At 37.5% G+C, this 18533-nt stretch overlaps 1 protein-coding gene across 3 annotated transcripts in view; it reads left to right on the forward strand.

The window, feature by feature from the left end:
- Nucleotides 1-18533, forward strand: part of LOC129564868 (insulin-like growth factor-binding protein complex acid labile subunit) — a 42515-nt gene that overhangs the window by 4409 nt on the left and 19573 nt on the right. The window lies entirely within an intron of this gene.

Consider the following 18533-nt stretch of genomic DNA (forward strand, 5'->3'; position numbering starts at 1 on the left):
ATTAATATCAATAGAATCAGCAGTAAAAAAGAGAAAAGCATTGGGGAAAAATGGCAAAAATCGCATAACATCGAAACACCATTTCCATCGATGCATACGAAGTGTTTGTGCATTCATAGAAAGCAACTCACTGCGATCGCAAACAGTGACAGCAACAACACCAAGACCACAACGACGTCATTAATCCAATAAAGATTGAATTAAATTCGAAACATTTAATGCGAGATGTAATCCATTTTCCGTTCACAATACATCGCACAATCATTGCATTGTTTTTGCCAGTTGGACGCAGCGACAGTGTGTGTATGTATGTTGCCGATGCATTTCAGGTAACATGAGCCCGACAGTGTGAATAAAATAGGGCTTAATTCGGTTTCCATGTTAATTCATGGCGAAATAATTATCGTACAAGACGGATATTGGGGTCAATTCCCGTATTTCAGTTGCGCGGCAGGCCAAACAATGCGGCCGCTTACAATGTGCCGCTCTTCTTTTGATTGACAATTTAAATATATGCCGTGCTATGTTTAAGCGTTCCTTTATTCTGTGATGCATTCTCAGCCTCTCTGATCGTCTGTACAAATAGATAGGAAACCTCAAACAAGAACAATAAAGCGTCACCTGGCGACTGGTTGGAGAAATAGAGAATCATGCACATAGTTTGCTGTAACAAGTATGCGTCTGTGTAATTCAAACGTTGAAAGTATGACACGTTGCACTTAGTCCCCAGGTGCCGCTGTATTGTTTACTATTTTCATGATCAGAAAGGCTGTGCATTCTTTCGACGCATAAACATTTATTGTTTTCAATTGTTGCTTAGAACTGCGTGCAAGACTCAAAATACCACAGCCGAATTGCGTCATTGCCACGAAGACGACATCAACAAACAATGACTTAGCGAAGCAAACATTGCGGACGTACCGTATCTGATTCCCTGTTTGACTAAAATGATCCGGTTTGCTCGTATAATCCATTCCAAATGCGAACGCTGTTGTTATTATTATTTTCAAACGGATTTATTTCGCAAACAATGAGCGTATTCAATGCGTGTTCGTGATATAATATCTGAAAGGAAGCATCCCGATTGGATGGTTTTCAAAATATTTAATAAAACCGAATATTCAATGATGCGAAATAAACATGAACAGTAAGCCGAAAGACTACGAAGACGAATACTTCGTAAAACAAACGCAAACACACACACACACACAAAACATTCCGGTAACTGAAACGACGTGCAATCTTTATCGTTCCATTATTATGTTAAAATCAACGAAAATAGAATAAATACTCGAGAATATGTAACAGCTACAGCACACACATACACATACACATACACACACCATCAACTCGTAACTGTATGCAATCATATTCGTATTTTTTGCATTGCAAAAATCCTAACTCGCTTGTTTTTGCTCGGCATCATTCACAAAAACGATATGCACACATAAAACTTTCAGCATTCATTTAATACCGGAAAAACTGATGTGATATTCGCAAAATTGCTTGTGAAACAGCAGAGAAAATTGGCGTGCATTAGAAAAGGAAGAGCAAAGAAAAGATCACATGAAACGTACACTTTTCACATACCAACGAAATGTTGACAACTATGTCAAGACATTTGAAATAGATATCATTCGCATTTCTTGCCAGTTGAACATGTTTGTTTTGCATAAATTCACGAAATTTCATCTGCCCTTAAAATCGTCGAAAATGTATTCGAAGCAGAGATAATCTTGACGAAAGAAGGAAGAAGAAAAAAAACACACCACGAAAAACTCAGAATCCACGGAAGCGTTAAGCGTAGATTCGGTCGAAATAGAAAGAGCTATCCTTTTCTATCCCTCTCCCTCTTTCTTCTCCATCATTGAGACATAACCAGATAGAGAGCAAAAGTTAATATTCGAACAAAAGCATTTGCCATTGCAAGCGAGCGTTTAGCGAAAAATGTATGTTTTTGAGTAAAGAAAACGGGTTTCCGCATGCCTTTAATGCAATTTCCGCTTCGGATGAAAAACTAACCGCTCTCTCTCTCTCTCTCTCTCTCTCTCTCTCTCTCTCTCTCTTACTGGTGGAATGATTGCCGTATGTTTGACACATTTTTGTGCAAAATGCGAATTGTGTGTGTGTGTGTGTGTGTGTGTGTGTGTGTGTGAGCAAATCAGCTCAAGAGGAAGATCATCGAGATGGAAATATCTCATATTAAAGTTAGAATGAGAGAGGCAGAGATAGAGACAGAGAGAAAACAAATCATGTCTCCATGAGAGCAAATCATCAAAATGTGATTTTCTGCTCTAAATTCCAATTTCCATGTGTCGTCGAATGAATATTCGTGAATATGCAATTTCTTCCGGAATTCGGAAACAGTTTTTTTGTTGTTGTTGCATTTTCGGCTTGTGCAATGCATCTTTCGAAATATTGAAATTGCTATAATGCTTTGCATGCATGTGTGCGCTGGAACGATGAACTCGCTTTTTTTTATTTCTTTGCTTTTAATGTTTGAAATCTTATGTTATATTCTTGTATGTGCTCAATAGCCTGGAATGCAGTGCCAGCCGCGCACAATGTATCAATTCAACGAGAAACAAAGTTGCATATTTTGATGAAGCCACTTCAACATGCAGCCCATGTATAATCAAACAGAAATGTATTGATCCAATCAATTAAACGGTCATGATACCAATTCGACGGATTTAAATGAGGCATCTGCTCGGAAACGTCGGTGCAACGAATGAATAATCGATGAGCGAGTCAGAGAGAGAGAGAGAGAGAGAGTCACTGTTAGACATTGGCGACGCTCCATTTCATTTTGGGTTGCAAATCGATACGCTTGATATTAATACTTGCATGTTATATACTGAATCATCGCCCGTCCCCTCATGTCCGCTCCCATCCTATCGGACCCAATGCAATCAATTAAATAATTATTGAATGACCGAACATTAATTAGGTCGTTTGTGGTTGACTAATAGATGCCCAATTAGTGGCTTAAATATTTCTTCGTCAATGTGATTTGTTTAAAGTCTTATGTCATAAATAGCGTTGAGTACATTCAATTTAATAAACGAGCATATCAAGAACTAATTGAATTCAAGTCTCATTTGGAGTAGTTGATTTATTCTCATGGCCCCATCATATTTGAACTTTTGACAGTTGAAATGATGAAACTGTGCATATTTTCGACTTATCTGTTTCGATGCGATTGGGGAAAGCTAAAGAAAGAGAGAGAGAGAGAGAGAGAGAGAGAGAGAGAGAGAGAGAGAGATGGAGAGAAGGAAGAGAGGTAGCGAATGAAAGAGAAAGAGACAAAGAGCAAGAGCAATTCGAGTTGAATTGTCGAAAATGCCAGTTTGAAGTGGAATCAAACAAGGAACGAGGCACTAAACATCACCATCGAAATTCTACATCGTCTTACCACCCGTGAAAAGTCGTTGAAGTGATCCGTTTTAATTGTTGTTGGCATTACATCGAATGAACGAAGTGTGCAGTTTGCAAATGGCAAAACTTTTGCTGCGGAAGCACTTCATTGCGCATAATATATACATTTGCATTGTACAAACTGCACATTTGGTTGATGTTGCCGTTTTTGATGGTGTGTGTGTTTTTTTTTTTGCTTCAAACCGATTCTTTAGTTTTTGTTTTCAAGTGTTTTCCTCTCGAAACTCAAACAATATGTACTGAGTGCAATAATTTTGTGTGTCGGGTCGATGATGGTGATTATTTGTGCCAGTGTCGAAACCCCGAAAGATGCAATTCATGACTTTCAAGTAAAGTGGGCAATCATCGAAAAGAGAACGAGAGAGAAAGAGCAGTTGTGCATCAACGAGCGAATCGTCGAGTTTTCAAGGCGAATTAATCCCAATTCACATTTTTTATTCAACATTTTCACAACAATCCACTCAAGTCAGCTGTTGAATCGGAGATTGACATAAACTTTAACGCAGTGAACGCAAAGCAACATCAGTTTGACTAATTTTCATGAAAAATTAAACTCAAATGGCACTTCTTTATTATGAAGCAAATTCGAACACTATATTTGGTTGTAAAACTATGAGACATACGCAGCACATCCGAACAAAAGCCACTCAAAACTTTCCCGTTGTTTGCTCATTCAAAATCATTTGATGCCCTCAATATTCGCTTCAATTCGTTGTTGTGCATCTTGGCGTGGCGAGAAATGAAATCAACTTCGGTTAAGATAAACACCGGCAACTTAATCCAAATATGAATGCGAAATGTGTGGCATTTTACGAGCATTGGGAAAATTTGAAGTCAAGGCGAGAAGAAGAGCGGGAGGTATAGAAAGAGAAAACGAAAGAGGAAGGAATTTAGTAGACGTCGACCCTGGTCTTGCCGCCTCATCCACCCTTTCCTTCGCATATATCAAGTGTGTATGTGTCGTTTGCTTGTGAGAAAACATTTGCTACGATTTTCCCATTCATAAGCATAAGATGCGAAATCCGAGCGAGATGACGTTCATTTAATGTAAACGTGTGAACTAGGTAAACAAGTGGCCGTGATATAAACCGTGTAGCTAAAAAGTGTCGGTTTCATCTTTCATAACGGTTTTTAAATCGTTGCATATAGATTGCGTTATTAAAGCACAAATCTCTGACCAGATTACAGCATGGGCACAACGACTCGGTTCAAATGGACAAAGCAAACAAACGACGAGGAGTACAAGGATCCAAGGCTAATCTGATGGGTATGACAGCGGGTAAAATGCAATTTTCCTTTTGAATGCCAAACGGATTACACGAAATTTGAACATAGAAAAATTATATTTTTGTATGTTTTCATTAGATTTTAGCCTTGAGTTGGTTCTTTTTGCTTCGTTTGGTGGCAAAAAACGTGGCCCATAAATACGTTTTTGAGGCGGATGGAAGACAGAAACCGCTTTTTTACACTGCTTGGCTTAGATACACGAGAGTTTTAAGCGGGTTTGTGCAAATGTGTGCAAAATAACGCCCGAACCGTGTGAACCACTTTTTACCGTGTACACAGAGCTATTTTAGAATTTGGCAAATGCAATGCGAAATGAAACAAAAACGAAAACGAAAACGAATAATGCTAAATAGAACAGATCTCTTGTAACATATATACACACACACTCCATATGTGTTTTGGCCATTCAACATCAAAATCGGGAGGCAATTTTTCTCGTATGCAAAACTCTCATGAAATATGATGGGAAAATTATTTGGTTCAGTTGCACACGGAACGAGTTTTGTTGCTAAATGCTGGAGCAGCACTTTCGATTTTGTGAACGGTGATAAAGTGCTTTTGCTCTTTTACACTCCCTCGCTCTTTTGTTCTCTTTTACTCTCTCGTGTCCGTCTGCTTTCGCTCTATCGTCCACTCTCTAAACCGCTCTGCATTCGAAGCGGAAAATTCTGAATCGTTATGTAATTCGCGTAGAAAGTGGAACGACAAGTAACGAATGACCATGCGAAAATTTGCCAAAATATTTAGATACAGTACGTTTGGCGTTTTGCGCTCTTGGTCTTTGGAGAATTGTATGTTATTCGGTAATTCCAAAAAGTTTGTTATTTCATGTCACAAACATGCATACATACATACACTAGCGTACTGAATCAGAAAAAGAGCGGTTGTTTGAAGCATACAAACAGCAAGCACCCAACAATCTACTAAATTAAATGTAATTAAAGCCAATTAATTTAATTTTAATTTGTTGATTGTCCAAAACAAAAGTGCTACACATAAATAACAGGATAAAAAGCGACAACATCCAAATGCGATTTGCCAATTTGTTGTCGCTGAAACAAAATAAATGATCGCTTTATCGTTTTGTGTAAACTATTTTCTTTTCTCGTGCGCCTCTCCCCACTCCTCCTCTCCACACAAAAAATCATTGAATGTAGTAAGCGTTTGGTATCGTTGTTTTCCACTGTTTTAGATTGTTGGGTTGTTCAAATATGGGCACTAGTAGCAGAGAGTAACACCAATTGTAACAGTGGCAAAGTGGCACAAACACACACTCACACCAACCCGCACCCCGAATGAACACGAACACATATTTTAATGGAAAAAATGTTTTGTTTCTGCTGTGCTTGTGCCGATTCAATGGCCAAATGCGACAAAGACAAATGTTATTTTATGGCGAAAACACGGTCCCGCCGAATCGAATACAAGTCGTCGGCAAAAAATGCTGTACTGCTCCTATTGTCCTTTTGTTGCATGGAATTGGCGGAATAATAATAATCAATCATTCGGAAAGTGTTTCATTGTTCGAATTAGCAAATCGATTTTACATAAATGTGCGCGTACAGCGTACACGCGACACGCTTTTAAGCACCAAAATGGAATCAATTTGGCGGATAGAGAGAATACAAGGAAACATCATCGATTCGTGTAATTGCACAGGTTACCTGCCGGTTTAGAATTTTCACTTTTGGCACAGCACACACGCGCATTTTACCGGAATTTCGGTCCATGGCCACCATCGCCATCAAAACATAAGCGATCGACGCTTCGAGATGAAAAATGCGTTTTACAACATAAAATCACGTTATGTCAGTCGGCACGAAACTATTAGCGACAATCGGAGCCGATGTGGAACGTGATCTCCGTCCAACAATGATAATAATGAATGTGAACGAAAAATTTTCGAATTCATTACTGAAAATGGATTTTGCACTTACTCTGGAGCCGAGAAAGAGCGAGGGATTGAGAGAGTGTTGCGGACTCGGCACGCATCGACAAACATTTCCCATGACATTTTCCAAATGAGAACACACATACACAAATTTTGATACAGCGTTTTTCACTCCAGCCCAATTTTGTTGGCACATTTCTAGCTGTGATTTTGCTACAACACCTATCACATATTGATTTAAGGTTAAGCATTTTTTCTTTCTGTCTGTGCACGTTACTAATCGGCTTTCGAATCAGAGTCAGACGTTTCCGTTAACGTTGCCCAAATTGCCGTTTCAATACATTTAGCTGATTTCAAATATTGAACACACTTGATGCCATGTGGATTTTTCACTCGCTCCGCACCATCTCAATTAACAACTGACGCATACTAATTACAAGAAAAGAGAGTGGAGAATCGTTTGCGGTTTAACGCATGCCATTTTTGCCATCTCTCTCCTGCCAATTAAATGTTGAGTGCATACGATTTAATTTGCAAACGGCAAGTAATGAAGGCAGGTGTTGCGAGCAATTATTGCGAATAAATAATGGAATTTTATATCAAACGGCGGATCCATTTCTCCACATACACCACATATCTCAATGGCAACATTTGTTAATGAAAAATTTGAATTGTTTTTTTTTTCGTTTTCTGTTTCTGTCTTTGATGGTTGTGTTCGTTTTCACTGTGTCGATTTTATAGCTAAACGTTTTAACCAGTTCACAAAATGAGCGCATGGATTTTCAATGGTGTGTTCAATGCCGTCTCTAATTTCCACAATTCACACAGTTATATGCAAATTCAAAAGGCAAACACACCGAAATCGACTCGACGTATCAATAACCAAAGCGTACAAAGAGTATGCATGCGAATGGTTGTCCATATGTGTGCTATTCGCGTCGGTTTGTCGTTTTTAATATGAAAATATTCTATGTGTGAATGTGTTTTTATCTGCAGTGCAGTGCGGTTCACAAGGTTGTTGTGTGAGCTGTCAAGCCGTTTGTTTGGGCCGAGAGAAAGAGAAAGAAAGAGTCAGTGTACGAGAGCCATTCAACTGCAAACCGATTTCATACGGACCAATGATTCGATGATGTGCGATACAATATCAAGAGATTCGATATTATTTCACGAACAATAGATTTCAATCGATTATGCAGCAACGACAACAACAACAACAGAAAAACAGCAATCAACCGAACCAATATTGTGGCCACAGCAACACTCAATGAAGGAGAATAAGCAAAAAAAACACTTATCGTAGAGCAACAATAACAACAAAAGTACCGGACCAGCAACGAGGCGCAAAAAGTGGTCTCGTACAAACTTTTCAAACCAATTGTCAATTGTTAGAAATAAATCCAATTCAAAGTGCTTGGTCTATGGTTGCTCTAGCCATCGTACCATTGGAATAGACCATGTCCCATGTTTCCACCCGGTTATTTTCGTTAAATAACGCACAAGCGGCGACAGAAGTTGAACATTTTCAAAATAGCCAGCAATTTCGATTTTTCAATTAAAAACTTTTATCAACGACACATTTTCCACCGATGCCGATTCAATGGCAAATTTTCTGGAATTCTATTTCAATCGAGATGTTTTTCGATGGCAATAAAATTTCTCGTCGTTTCACAATAATTTCCAGAAATATTTTCTCAACTCAAGAAATATTGAAATTGCTTCATTTTAATTGAATACGCTTGGGATTCTGAGGAACTCGAGTGACCTAATTGGATTTACAAATGTAGACGATTTTAAGTTTTTTAATGTGGAAAAATGGTCTCGAGTTCTTGGTAATAGTCTATCAATAGAATTTCAAGGAATCGAGGGGGACAAAACCAGCAGTACGCAGCATTTTCGAACTGAACACACAATCAACGAAAATGAAATGAATTTGCACTTTATCGCGAAATATTTGGTCGTAATCCAGAGCGTTTAATGGATGCACGCTTCAACTAAATACGTGATTATACTAGCCGAATTATTATGCGTGCACGAGCGCGCCCCTGTGAGGTCGGCCGCCTAGTTGCTGTGTTTTTTATCTTGGTCGGTGCCGGCGAGATTAATTAATGCAATTTGAAATCATAATGGAAATGCGATTTTCAAGTGGAAACAAACACAGGGTCGATACGCAAGTGATTTTGTAGCGCACTTTTTTATTCTCTGTGTATGCAAAAGAATAAGGCCGCACGTGAGCAGCTAATTCTCTTGGGATATCGATTTATGTAAATTCGCCAGTGCCCATTCAAGTCACCATCAAATCGAGAAAGAGAGAAAACGAGAAAAAAATGCAGACTTCATTTACATATCGAATCATTTCATTTTCAGATCCGAACCGAATGAATATCGTTTGAAACATTTCATTCTGATTTTATTATTATCATTATAATGAATTTCGTTTACGAAACCATTTCGGCTCAAGTGCTTTCCATTGAACAGTCGAACACAAATCAAAGGTTTGCTTTGATACCAAATGCTTTTCGCTTAATTCAAATGATATACAATCGTTTAAGAGAATGAGAGAGAAATAGACAAAACGCAAGTGAAATCGCCTTATTACATCTGAATAACCAGTTTTAATGGCATTTTAAAATGAGTGTTTCAATGAAATGGGGATTTTTTGAATGGGTTTTCTTGAGCCGATGTCTATAGACAGAATTAAAAGTATCAAATTACTATCATTCGGCTGTGTCTATGATTATTCACTTTGAATTGTGAAATGAATGGCGTGGCAAATTTAGCGATGCCTTCAAGCACAAACATATCTGTGCCTTGAACATACACATGCACACAATATACACGTTGTGCAATATATGTCGCATCACATGGGATGGTGTGTAAGCGTGACCGTGATGTATATTTTCAACCCCATCATCATCTGTTCACTATTTTGCTATTCGTTAATTTTCGCTTCAGAGATGGTTGAAAAAAAACGAGTGTATGTGTCTGGAATGTTTAATTACTAATGCCATTATCTCGTTCATTTTTTTCTATTAACCCTTGTTTAGAGAGAATAAACAACATGGTTGATACAACCTTACAACGCAACTGCAAGTACAAATGCACTGTATCCGAGTTGGTTGCGTGTTGAAACGAGAGATGACCATATGACCAATGAGAAACGAAGAAAAAAATGGTCAAGCGTCGCGAAAACTCAATATTTTTCAACACTAACTCAAATGAACTTGTCGGTTTTTATGCGTGTACAATGATACATGTTTTATCTGATGCGAATCTCTCTCGGCTGGTGAAATCGTGGCAACGTCGCGTGTACCATCATCGTCATCATCATCAAATGTAAACAGACACGTACTCCACTGTATCTCTATTCACATTCGTTTTATTTTTTTTGTTAAATTCAGCCGCTTCGTGTGTACCTAATCCATGAGAGGGTATAAGCAAACTCATATTAATGCTGTGCAGTCGTTTAAATGTGGCGTCGTCTACTCTAAGTAGAAATATTGGTGTGTTTTGACGAATATTTTTTTTCTCTCGCATGAAAATGAGTCTTTGCACCATAGAATATTTACAAAATGTTTTACCGTCATTTTCATAAAGCTCGAGCTTGACAATTATGTGCATTTCACTCAGACACAGATGGCACTAGCGAGTTGCAAATAAATCACTATTATTCATACATAGTATAAACAACAATAACTCAGTTGAAAAGCTAAAAGGGTTTTGATTTTTTTGTTTCGCTTTTCTACCTTTGAATTGTTCAGATTGTGTTGTTGCTGATGCTCCCCGAACGAGCGCCAACTTACCGTGCACATAATTTACAATTGAACTTAATATTCTCGTTGTTTGTGTTTTTCCCCTCAGATTACCGCCATCGTTTTTTTTTTTCGTGTCATTTTTGCCATTTCGTCTCGCGATATACGTCATACAGTTGTATCCGCTTATGAACGAGCACACAACAATCAACAATCAAATAAATGAAAAATGAGCGCACACAAGCAAACGAAACTAAAATATGGGAGAGAGAGAGAGAGAGAGAGAGAGAGAAAAACGAGGAACATTTTTTCCATGCGATTCGGACCGATTCGTGTTCTCTTCACTTTCAGCAGTTCATTATTCCAGTTTTTTGAAAGTTTTTTTTTGTTGCTGCTGCTGCTGTCTGTTGTTATATGCGCGTACGGTTGAAATACTTGACGGATGTTTGTTTGTGGTGTATCCCAATGGGGTAAAGAGAGTCAGCATAAAAAAATCATCAGCAAGAGGATGAACGAACGAACTAAAAAAAAACAATAACCTACCGCATTTATGAAAGTTTGAGAGTTTGTTCACGCAGACAGTAGAGAAGCATAAATCAGACACAAAAATGATTACTGTTTGAAAATTGCACGAACAAAGCACCACCCAATGATAACTGGATCGACGACTCACACGCACACACCAATGATGACGATGATGATCTCAATACAATGATTATAGCTGCGAAGAACTCAACGTGAACACACCGTACACACGGCTTTCGCTTGCAACCCCTAATCAAAATAAATGCTCAGATCCGATATGTGTGTTTGTGTGCACAAGAGACTGCATTGCAACATGCGAACATGAAACACTCGGTGTCGTCTTTACCGCTTCCTCTGTTGCCATTGCTGTCGCCGTTGCCACCGTCGACGTCTATCCCTTGAACAGATTCACCAAATTATATTTCAACACAAGCGTTTTCCACTAATTCCGTAATACATATTTATAATATGTTGTAATAATATTTTTTCTATCTGCGTTGATGTGAATATATGTGCATAAATAAAACGAAGGAGCAGCGAACTCTCGGTGCACATACACACAGAGACACACACTACCACGATGTTGTACGTGTGCCATCCAGGATGGATGATGTCAAATGATCACCATGTTGCAATATCATCGTACCGTAATGTAAGAAGCGATTAAATGTGTGTGCACACGCAATCGGCTCTGACTCTCTATTCAATTTCATAACGTTGCACATCTGTTCAATGCAAATACAGCCTAATGTCGCCTCATATTCGGTTGTCACGCTTGAATTTCGCTCTATCTCACTTCTTCTCTTTCCATTCCATTGCGATTGAATGTGAATAAGTCGTCATTAAAGACGAGTTTTTTTTGTCGTCATAAAATCAAATCTACTGGGGCTTCGTGTTAGAGGGATTTTTTTTTCATTTCAAGGTGCATTAGCCATACAAATTGTAACTCAACATCTGAGTTTTGAACATTTACTTTTGTTCACGCTTTTGATGTCAGTATTCAGAGAGTTGTTTATATTTCGTTAGACGAGTTACTTTCATTCTATAATCCGTCATAAATAGAGCAATTGAAAAACTTGACTTCATTCAGTCTTGAAGACTGAATTGGTTTTCATAGGTGACAAAGAGCACCAGGAACGACCTATATTTTGGACCGACAAATAAAAGAAGAAAAATTGAAATATTTTCTATAGAAAATTTATCCCATGTGAAAAGAGTGTGTATACACTGTGTGTATTGGGTTTATCAAAAGCAATACTGTGCAAAAACCAGTGACCTGTCGAAAGTTTGGCTCTTTCTCAACCCAGTTTCGCTCTAACGAATTCTTGCTCAACCAAGTTTCTTCCAAGTCCACAACGGATATTCATAATGAAAATGGTTTCTCAATATAGAGAAAGACTTTATAAAGTCCTCAAACCGATTCAGTTACCGTTTTTTCCTTCAACCAGTTCCATCGACTTGACTTTTCAATATAGTGTTATATGAAACCTCTTTTGAGTCCATTAAATCAAAAGGCGTATCGTCAATGACATTTAGCTTTAATTAAAATTGAAATTTGATAATTATCAACATTGATTTGTGTTGAACACGTACTAGTTCTTGAAGATACTCATTCGTCATCATTATTACTATTAATGAAAATTAGTACAAGAGTGATCACATTCGTCGTGTGCTCAATTTACTCGAAACATTTAAAATGCTGTGGACAGACATTCTCAATAACACGTTGATGATCCGGATTAAGTATTACCTCACATCGTGTGAGGATTCAACATGCAATCGTCTAGTTATAATTCTAACCAACGATTCTAAATGCAGTGCACAGAGATAATAATGGCTTCAATTACTTTTTTTTTCTCAAATGAACACGGTACAATGTATATGCGATTTAAGATAGCAATTCAACAGCACAGCTGTGTATGCAGTTGAATACAAATGTATGAATTATGATATATAAATCCAAAATAGAGAGTAAAAAAAACTACACACACATTGAGCACGAAAAAAAGGCAGAAATGAAAATAGTAATAAATGTGTATACGGAAGCCATATGAATGAGTGTGTACTTCTCTCTATTTTAGTTTTTCGTTCTGCCATTGACAGAATGTATTTAATGTGAACATGGTGACCATCTCACTCTCTATTCAAGTGCACTTCGCAATATAATAGAGAGATCACGTGCGCATTTTTCCGGTCTGAAATTACTTTTGGCCATTAAAAATGTGTTTCATTTCTCTTGAGCGCCGTTTAATCTCTCTGTCGATGAAATGATTCATCAGCTTTGAGTCAGCACTCTGGCGTCTGGTTTATTTATTCAAATTGAATTGTATACACCGTTCATTACTTTTATCTTTAACAGAATCTGACTTAATTTCCATTTCACGCTTTCCCAAAGGTGACAAATTATCACGGAAAACTTTGTGTGCATGAAGGGGTTCAGCACGAGTGATGCATGTTTACTTTTCCCTGAAAATTGAATCAATGTAAAATGTGACAATTTTGTTCAACTTTTACAGTTAAATCGTATGTGTTCCCATGTGTCTGTGGAACATCCACAGCTACAATTCAATTTGGCTGTCATATTTTCAATTCACATCTGAAACGCTGTATAATTCTGGTCAGTGTCAGCAATATATAGTTAGAATTACATGCGTTAGTCATACATCTAGAGCCAACTACCTTTTGAGTACGAGCTATAAAAACATGCACACGACAAACATTTTGCTTCGTTGACAACAAATTTGATAGCATTTTCCACTGAGTTTATTTGATTTTGATGATTTGATTTAATTCGGGCATCAGTAAAAACAACCCATTGCTCACAAGCGCACATGTATTTTGCAATGTCACCCGCAGAGAGAAAGGAGCAGAGTATGTGCATGTGTGTGTTTGTGGATGACAGGTTAATTTTGGTGACATATAACTTCAAAATATTTTCGATTTTTCAATTTTCATTCATCACATTTGATGGTCTGAATCTTTTAAGGTGCAAAAAAAATATATTTTCTAAATATACTCTATGATATTCAACCCCATGACAAAATGCGATGTTCCTTGTCCCGTTGAGTTACACATATTTCATTTTGATTATTCAACGTTCATGCGTTTGATAGAACTGTACAATCGATTTTTGTTATGTTCCTCACAATTCTGAGTAGTCGTCATCACACATCCTCATCTCGCCGCTCCGTTGGCCATTCTCTGTCGCATAAAAAACCACCCAGAACCACTGACACGAAATGTCTTTTACCACAGAAAATCAAATCCGAACGAGTAAAAAGAGTCGAATTTAATATTTGATAGTCTATCGAATGGCTTCGAAACGTTTTCGTATATAGTGATAGTGTGGCATGGATGGAACGCGTATTCGAGTGTTCTTCTTTTTCCAATTCAAAATGCAGAATATGTGAGTATTACGTGGGGTGTCGATGATTCGCTGCGGTCGAACCCATTCGATACGTTTCGATGGCCAATAAATTCGAATTGGTCTATTGACCTTATTGGCCTTATCGCATCATGTTTATTTCAATTTTGATTTCATTATTATTCTTGTGTGCACAATATCACTGAGTGGTTGGATATTACCGTTTGCCGAAGCTAGATTCGGAAAAATCCAGTTTTGTAAATACGATTATCGAAGTTTAAGATTTGGTAAGCCAAAAGAATCAAGCCAAAATTCTACATTGTAAACCGTTTTGGCCACAAAAACTCTTTCTCATTTTACAACTTTCAATTGATTGACATTTTGGGGTTATGCACAAGCATTTTTCGTGTGCTACTTACGTACTCGCCAGACACACCGATGGTATACACCGACGAAACGGAGGAGGAAATCACTTGGTAAATTTCGACTGTATGAACAGCCAACACAAAATAACAAATGAAGGAATGCCTCGACATTGAGTTACAACAAAGTTTTTTAAGATCTATAGCTGGCGAATGCGTATCAAAAAGATGTCCAAACGAAGAAACAGAAGAATGTAAAATCAAGAAGTAAATAAAGAAAAAAAGAGCAATGCACAACATAAACTGCTGAAGGAAAAAGGCAACAAAGTTTTTTTACTTTTCCGCACAACGAAGTTGTTCTAAGGAAAGTATTGGTTTTACTAGCCAAAATTTCATGACTCCTCTCTCTTTCCAACCACAAAAACTCCACGAAAGACTTTAAATAGCGCATAACTGTACACTAGGCAATGTAGATGGGAACAAAACCTATCTATCAAGACCCATCAGCTCCCAAAAATATTTTGTTTAATATGAAAAATTTGCAAAAATGCGATGTTTGTATGGCGTCGTCCACGTGTCCTATTTTTGTTAGCACGATATCTCAAAAAGTTGACTAGATAATTTAGGTCTGTAAACGCCAAAAGTTTTGAAATGTCGTGACAAAACTTCGGGTTGATTTTGAACCAAATCCGATGTGACTTTGGGGTACCTCCCCTAAGAAAAACTCCAAAAAATGGTACATTTGTATGGGAAGTACTCAAAAAAGGCATTTCTTAAGAATTTCATCAGAGCAAACTGCCATTTTATTGCAAAAATAATGGAGGTCTGTGAACAACTGAAAACCTATTTGCCCATAAATTTGGTCCGAAATCAACAATTCTTGAAATTTTTGAAATTCTGTTCTGACATTTTTATATGGAAAATGGTCGAAATAGTTATTTTTCAAGGTCAAAAGTGCTATGAAAAACGATTTCATTGAAATTTTGGTTAAACATTAAGCGGGAGGTAAACTAAATTGCTGCGGATCGGAAAAGTTTGGATTACGTATGTAATCGGTTTATTACTTTTCCGTACACAACGTGTCAAGGGAAAGTATAGGAATTGGTCCCGAAAACTTTTTTCGCAAAATTGGTTTAGATCATCATAAAAACTCATGAAACGCGTAGAAAACCACTTTTTGAGACACTTTTCCGTTCGTGTGCCGTTGTCGTTGTCGTCGTTGGTGTGTGTTAACACGATAACTCAAAAAATAATTGAGATAATCAAAATCTGGAAACGCCAAAAGTTTTGTATTCGAAAAACTTAGTTTAAGTTCGAAGATGAGCCATTTCCGATTTGATCCTGGGGTTAGTCCGTTAGTCGATTCTGATTGGCGTCAAACTTTTTGAGGTTTCATTTTTTGGAGAAAAAAAAAGATTCTGAAAGTTTCATGTTGATCGCATGTGCAGAAGTTTGGTTTTTGGCCCTCAATTTTTTCCATGAAAATTTCGACAAAAATTGAGGACAAAAAATTGAACTTCTGCAAATGCGATCAACATGAAACTTTCAGAATCTTATTTTTTCTCCAAAAAATGAAACCCCAGAAAGTTTGACGCCAATAGGAATCGGTTTACGGGTACCTCCGAGTACCTCGGGTACCTCTCATACAAAACTGTCGAAGTTTTAGTTAAAGTGACCGATTTTTCACTTTATTTTTATTATTATATTTTCGCTGCCTTTATTTCAAGAAAACTCACAAAAAATAACCAAAAGTACCTACAGACAACGCAAGCCAACGGTACGGAAAAGTTCGGGATTACCAATGTAATTCTTTTTATTTATGAAATAGTTCATTTCCAACACTTTGACTTTGAAATGTGAAACCACTGGATCGCAGTAACTTTGGGATCAAGCAAAGTAGAGTTATTTTTGTGGGGCTATTTTATCGGAATTCAAATGGTAATGCGGCATCGTTTCGACTTTTGGTCAACCAAATAAAATGTAGAAAGGAAAATGCAAGCACTGAAAAGTTGGAATTGAGCAAGGATCATGAAGACGATATCACCCACAGACGGGACCGACGAAATATATAATAATCGAATTTATGAGCACTAACTCATAGTGCGGTGGCCACTACAAAAGGCACACACACGCACCATACAAAGGAGAATAAACATTTGCCTCTAATTTATATCTATTGCTTCGATAGTTGATAAAGAATTGCACATTGAACACTTTGTTCGTTGATCGATAAAATATTTATATTCGGTTTTGTTGTTTGGCTATTTTTATGGAATTCAACTTCAATAAATATACATAAATCGGTCATAACGATACGGTATCGATGTGGGGAGTATAGAGAGATTTTGATTGTCCGAGCAATGACACAAAGCAAAGCATCGAAAACTTGCAGTTTCACATTTATTTGAGTGCTTTGACTCGCTCACTCACTCATTCTCTCTCTCTCTCTCTCTCTCTCTCTCTCTCTCTCTTCCACGTACTGGATGTCATTATTGTCGCCGTTTCTCTCGCCAAAAAGCCATAGCACGGTTCGTGGGTCTCTGCAACAACCATAACATTTTATTAGATTATTATTTTTTTTTCTTCTCTTTTTTATGAGTGGCCGGACTGTTGTTATTGGTCAGTTAATGCACAAGGACGAAAATGAAGCGAACTATCTAACGCGCCAAACACGTCCTTGCTCTATCTATATGTGTGCCCGTTTGGTATTTTGAAGGGGCTTTCGGAATGATGACAGGCGATCGTGTTCCCTAATCGATTATTATTATTTTTTATGATGTTCATCTGTAGATGTGATGAGATTGTTAAATTACGTCACAAACCGTCAACAGATTCTTTTGAGTGCGACGACAGAGAAAGAGAAGGATAGAGAGAGTGAAAATAGGCTATTGTAAGCACAATATAATGCACATTGAGCACTGCTCAATGAACAGTGTATGAGAATCGCATACTCGGTGAGTGTTTGTTCACAACTTTTATTTTCGTGTCAGTTATGATGTGATAAATAATAACTTAATGGTGGTAGTGTCGGGCTTATTGACCACTTTGAATCCATATTCAATCGAATGTTTATGCTGTGACAATCATTTTCGAACAATAAATGCACAATAGTGTGAAAGCTTCGTAAATGACATGAGCATTTTGACACGACCGATTTTCGAAGGGATGAATCATGTTAATTAATAAGCCAATTCCACATTTCCTTTGGACTATTGCGTAATAATCACTGTACTCCATGTATTGTTTACTTCATTCACTTGACCAAATTCCTAAGAAATTGATTAGAGGCCAAATCAATATCCACTTTCATTGGCATGCTTTTGAGAGTTGTTCGGAAACAATCAACTCCTACGTAATAATATACTTCGATCGATTCCCCTTCGAAATATGAAACCTCCTAAAAATATGAAACTATTCCAGATACGTTTTGTGTTGCCATTGGAAGTCTTCTCTCAAAATGAATATTTTCGCCTCTGAATAGTTATTTTCACTCAACACAAATACCAAATTTTTATCGAACGCACGTCGGAATAACTTCAATGTCCTGAAACTCGAAACAAAACCAAAACCCAAAAAAGAAAAAAAAAACAAATGTAACTGTAATGAAATGCAAAACTCAAACAAAAGTCCATGATCGAATCATGCTCTTCCATTAAAGTTCAAAAACATAGTTTCGTATCCCACAACACACATTTCACGACATTTTTGCAGTGTCAATATTTGTGATGCGCACGATGGCCATTGTTTTTGGGGTGATTAGATTCTAATGAATGTTTCAGTTGAATGGAATGTAGGTATATGGTAAAATGGGTATAGGCTGTTTGAGCATGGCATCAAAATAGACAGCCATTGTAAAATACACACGCACACGCACACATAGACACCATTGTGAGGTGGTGCCATCAAAAACAAACAAA

This window comes from Sitodiplosis mosellana, unplaced genomic scaffold, assembly GCF_009176505.1.
Source record: "Sitodiplosis mosellana isolate CC-2019 unplaced genomic scaffold, AAFC_SMos_1.0 Smas_scaffold_2, whole genome shotgun sequence".
NCBI classification, from domain to species: Eukaryota; Metazoa; Arthropoda; class Insecta; order Diptera; family Cecidomyiidae; genus Sitodiplosis; species Sitodiplosis mosellana.